We start from the raw sequence: 5978 nt of genomic DNA, 5'->3' as shown, positions 1-5978 counted from the left end.
TGACAGACTCTTGGCATAGAGGAACTACTTCACTGCCTTTTCCCCTTGAATAAAATACAAAATGGTATCTAGCAAGATGGAGATCAGGGAGGTTATTTTTATGGAGTGCTTTTTGCAAGTGGCTAGTTTGCATCAACTACCTTCACTTAAACCACCACAGATGTTTTGCATGCAAACTTCGCTTTGGAATCACAACGTTCTGGCATGTCTGTCTTGTGATTTGTTGGGAGTGTTCTCTTTCTGAAGAAAACCCCAGATTTTCCCCCCCTTATCGAAGTTGCCAAAAGATAACATAATAGCATTCTTACCAGGTTGTGGATCAGGTCCATGTATTAGCATTATAATGACATACTGTACCTGCCAGGTTGTGGATCAGGTCCATGTATTAACATGATAATGACATACTGTACCTGCCAGGTTGTGGATCAGGTCCATGTATTAGCATTATAATGGCATACTGTACCTGCCAGGTTGTGGATCAGGTCCATGTATTAGCATGATAATGACATACTGTACCTGCCAGGTTGTGGATCAGGTCCATGTATTAACATGATAATGACATACCAGCCTGGTTGTGGATCAGATTCTTGAAGTTTCCACATATGCTGAGCACTTGTTGGCTGCTTTTCATTCACTCTGTGGTCTAATTCATCCCAAACCATCTCAACTGGGTTGAGGTTGGGTGATTGGAGGCCAGGTCGTCTGATGCAGCACTCCATCACTCTCCTTCTCGGTCAAATAGCCCTTTCACAGCCTGGAGGTGTTTTGGGTCATTGTCCTGTTGAAAAACAAATGATTGTCCCACAGATGGGATGGCGCATCGCTGCAGAATGCTGTGGCAGCCATGCTGGTTAAGTGCACCTGAATAAATCACTGACAGTACTGACAGTGTCACCAGCAAAGTACACCCACACCATCACACCTCTTCCATGCTTCACGGTGGGAACCACACATGCGGAGATCATCGGATCACCTACTCTGCGTCTCACAAAGACACAGCGGATGGAACCAAAAATCACAAATTTGGACTTTGGACAGATTTTCCACTGGTCTAATGTCCATAGCTCGTGTTTCTTGGCCCAAGCAAGTCTCTTCTTATTATTGGTGTCCTTTAGTAGTTGTTTCTTTGCAGCAAATTGAACATGAAGGCCTGATTCACACAGTCTCCTCTGAACAGTTGATGTTGAGATGCGTCTGTAACTTGAACTCTATGACGCATTTATTTGGGCTGCAATTTCTGAGGCTGGTAAATCTAATGAACTCGGAGTCTTCCTTTCATCACGAGAGCCAGTTTCATTGTGGAGCTTGATGTTTTTTGCAACTGCACTTGAAGAACTTTCAAAGTTGTTGAAATCTTCCGGATTGACCTACCTTAATGTTTTAAAGTAATGAATGACTGTCGTTTCTCTTTGCTTATTTGAGCTGTTCTTGTGGACTTGGTCTTTTAACAAATAGGGCTATCTATCTTCTGTATACCACCCCTACCGTGTCACATTAAAACTGATTGGCTCTCTCTAATGCATTGAGAAGTAAAGAAATTCCACAACATAACTTTTACCTGTTGAGCCTCCCGGGTGGTGCAGTGGTTAAGGGTGCTGTACTGCAGTGCCAGCTGTGACACCAGAGACTCTGGGTTCGCGCCCAGGTTCTGCCGTAACCGGCTGCGACCGGGAGGTCCGTGTGGTCCGGGTTAGGGAAATCCTTGTCTCATCGCGCACCAGCGACTCCTGTAAGGCCGCCAGTGCACACTGAAACCAAGTTTGCCAGGTGTACGGTGTTTCCTCCGACACATTGGTGAGGCTGGCTTCCGGGTTGGACGGCGCTGTGTTAAGAAGCAGTTAGTTGGGTTGTGTATCGGAGGACGATGATTCTCAACCTTCGTCTCTCCTGAGCCCTCGACGGGAGCTGTAGCGATGAGACAAGATAGTAGCTACTAAACAATTGATACCACGAGAAAAAGGGGTAAAAAAAAAAAAAATGTAAAGACACTAAAAAAAAAAAAGAATTAAAAACACCTGTTGAATTGAAAATGCATTCCAGGTGACTACCTCATGACGCTGGTTGAGAGAATGTTTTTTTTTTTTAAAGAGTGTGTAAAACTGTCAAAGATTCTCAAATATAAAATATATTTCAATTTAACACTTTTTTGGTTACTATATGTGTTATTTAATAATTTTATGTTTTCACTATTATCCTATAAAGTGAAAAATAGTCAAACTAAAGAAAAACCCTTGAATGAGTAGGTGTGTCCAAACTTTTGACTGGTACTGTACATTTTTTCCAGGCTAGTCTTTGTTTAACCAGCTAAACAGCTGTTCTTAGTGAAAATGTTTAGAATGACCTTTCTAGCTAATAGACTACTATGTTGGAGTTTACACTCCCTCGTTCAATGATAATGTGGGGAGATCACAATAATGCAACTATCTACCAAACCTATTCATTTTAAAATGTTGATTACTTCCCCTTGCCATTATCATTCACCTAATAAGACAAGACACATATCCCCCCCATATGCTGGGGGTGCATGGATCACCGGTTTACCTGGGAGGTGGTCCCTGGCTCAAAAAAAGGTTGAAGATCCCCGTTTTAGATTTATTTTCATCTATTGGGTCCATTATTTTTAGATGTACTTTCCTCCACAATCTTTTCAATAGAGACCAGAGAGAGGAGAAAACTGCTTTTTTGATCCCAACAGGATGAATCTATTGGCCAGAATGTCCTCTTTCTGGGTAGAGAATGAAGTAAATAGAGGTCACAGATATACAAAGACTTTCAGTTGGGTTCATTCTTTGGCTATAGGAGGCATATAGGGTTAGACACAAACCACTCTCAATCTGTGTTTGAGGTATAGAAATGTGGTCGAGAAACAGAAAGAAAACTCTGAAATAACAGCGTTAGAGCCCAGCTTAATCACAAAACTGACCAGATACATTGTCGCTGCTCATTACGCTCTGCAGCTTTATTAAGAATGGAACACAACAGCAGGACAGGAAGTCATAACACCAACAAAAGGATTTACGCCAATCAAATATCAGAAGAACCATATGCATCATGAATCATGGCATCCTGCCTAAGAGATTGGAGCCGGGCAAAGATTGGGACTATTACACCGAGCAGTTTTGTCCCAGTCCGCATATTTCGATCTATCCTATTCCGTCTAGATCAATGGGTGTGTTTCAGTTGTTATTTAAGAGGGCGATACGGAGTACATGACTGGTACATGACTGGTACATGACAAGGCTCAGGTATCAATCAGATACCAGTCAATAACAAACAAACAAAACACCACCGTATTTACAGTACAGAGACAGGCCATCAAAGGGTTACCTTCATTACGTTTGATTGTAAGAATGGTATATACAACAAAAAGGTATTACATTGCCTCGCTCGATTATGTCAAAACAAAATGAACATACTGTATATTAATCCTTGCGAAGAGTCCATAATAAATAGTAACATTACATGAAGAGATAGCAAATATTAAAAATGGCATGTGAGTTGAATAATAAAACAGACATGCTATTCAGGAGTCCTAAAGAAACACAACAAAGACAGTATACATACAAAAAGCTCTGGGATATTCGAGACTGAAAGCTAACTAGCTCACTGGCATTAATTACATTTGTGCTTTATAAACAGAATACTAAAAATGAGTTCTGAGATGTAGAACAAGCTTCAAACTTTGCAGAACACATACACTCGCATAGCATAGACACCCTGACACACACACACACACGTCACTGTCTATGTTTAGACAGCGTAGAATAGGTTATCCATACACATGCCAAGGATTAGCTGTTTCTGGGATATTAGCACCGTGTTAGCAAGAGAACAAGTATTACTGCTGTAATGGGACTCTGGGGGTAAACCAAATCAACAAACCAAAGGAACAAAATAGATATGTACGTGTGAACAATTCACTTTTTTACACTGATGTCAATAAGGTCATTTTGAATAAAAGTTTTGCACACATACAATATCTCAAGTGAGGTTTTAACCCAAAGAGACAGACTGAAATAGGTCAGGAAAATATAAACGTCAACTATTGTCAGGGGTCCGCACAGGGCATTATGGAGGTAGTTTTTGGTTCAGTAGGGTGTGTGCATCATCTTCCTCTCCCTGTGTGCCTCTCCTCCATGTCTCCTGTGTGGTTCCTGCGCTTCCCGGCGCTGGCCGTGGTGGTGGTTGCAGGCGGTACCGGTGGGATCGCTGAGCTGACGGAGGGGAACACAGATGGTGCATTGTCAACATTTGCCATTCTGTTTCTTATTGAGCCCATATTAGAGGGAATACACACATGTTTATGGCTGACCTGGTGAATAAAGGTTATCCAAAAAAGTTTGCATAAGACAACAAATGTGGGTTTTTTTTCAGAACAATCTGGTGCTTGTTACTCACACTTTGTGCAGATGATCTTGGGCCGTCCCAGATGCCGTTGGCCCGGCAACGCAGTGGGATGTGGCGCTGGTAGAAACCTTCAGTACACTGGTAATCGCACAACAGCGCGTATGTCATAGGGGTGGGACCGCCGACGGCCAATCAGATGGGCTGCTTCCTCCACGGCGGGTGGGGTTCCACACAGCACTGTCAGACGGGCCGACAATAAACAAAAAGTCTGTGTTGAGCAACAAAGCAAAAGCACAAGATACTGTATGTAGCTACAGATGTAGGATCTTAATTTGATGACCCTGTTGCAGGATACATTTTGCAGGAAAAGGCTTCTGAAGTTTGTAATTTCCTACTTTGAAAATGCATCAACCCTAAAACATTTCCATTAATTATAAAACACATAATAATTCACATTTCGTTGATGCAGGATTATTTTCCCTGCTGTTGTTAACTTGCTCAAATTAAGATCCTACATGTTTCTGTATGGTATCTTGCTTGCAATTCCTTTCTTCTCTCCCTAGGTTGCGCTATTGCTACTGAATCCCACCTGAAGACAGTTGGCGAGATTGAGTGCTGACCAAAGGGTGGGAGCTGGGTTGTTATGGAGCAGTGTCAAGTAACAGAGAGCCAAGACAGCTCCCATATTCTCCCCTCCCTCTTTCTCACTCTGCCTCTCCATCTATTTCTCTCTCTTGCTCTCTGCCTCTCTCTCACTCTGCCTCTCCATCTATTTCTCTCTCTTGCTCTCTGCCTCTCTCTCACTCTGCCTCTCCATCTATTTCTCTCTCTCCCTCTCTGCCTCTCTCTCACTCTGCCTCTCCATCTATTTCTCCATCTATTTCTCCCACTCTGCCTCTCCCCCACTCTGCCTCTCCATCTATTCTCTCTCCCACTCTGCCTCCCCCTCACTCTGCCTCTCCATCTATTTCTCTCTCTCTGCCCTCCACTCTGCCTCTCCTCCCTCACTCTGCCTCTCCATCTATTTCTCTCTCCCTCTGCCTCTCTCTCACTCTGTCCATCTATTTCTCTCCCACTTGCCTCTCCCACTCTGCCTCTCCATCTATTTCTCTCTCTCTCTGCCTCTCTCTGCTCTGCCTTCCATCTATTTCTCTCCTCTCTGCCTCCTCACTCTGCCTCCATCTATTTCTCTCTCACTCTGCCTCTCCATCTATTTCTCTCTCTCTCTCCCTCTCTGCCTCTGCTCTGCCTCTCCATCTATTTCTCTCTCTCCCTCTCTGCCTTCTCACTCTGCCTCTCCATCTATTTCTCTCTCCTCTCTGCCTTCTCTCACTTGCCTTCCCATCTATCTTCTCCCTCTCTGCCTCTCTCTCACTTCTTGCCTTCCATCTATTTCCTCTCTCCCTCTTTCCTCTCTCTCTGCTCTGCCTCTCTCCATCTATTTATCTCTCCTCTCTGCCTCTCTCACTCTGCCTTCCATCTATTTCTCTCTCCTCTCTGCCTCTCTCACTCTGCCTCCATCTATTTCTCTCTCCTCTTGCCTCTCTTCACTCTGACGCTCCATCTATTTCTCTCTCCCTCTCTGCCTCTCTCTCACTCTGCCTCTCCATCTATTTCTCTCTCCTCTCTGC

General features: G+C 43.6%; 1 protein-coding gene across 2 annotated transcripts in view; it reads right to left on the bottom strand.

Moving 5' to 3' along the window:
- The window catches only part of LOC118394898 (neurocan core protein-like), a 93141-nt gene that overhangs the window by 5600 nt on the left and 81563 nt on the right, over positions 1-5978 (bottom strand). The gene's annotated exons all lie outside the window — the stretch shown is intronic.

Source organism: Oncorhynchus keta, chromosome 15 (assembly GCF_023373465.1).
Source record: "Oncorhynchus keta strain PuntledgeMale-10-30-2019 chromosome 15, Oket_V2, whole genome shotgun sequence".
NCBI lineage: Eukaryota > Metazoa > Chordata > Actinopteri > Salmoniformes > Salmonidae > Oncorhynchus > Oncorhynchus keta.
The sequence above is the reverse complement of the archived record's forward strand: the minus strand, read 5'-3'. Positions and strand labels throughout refer to the sequence as shown.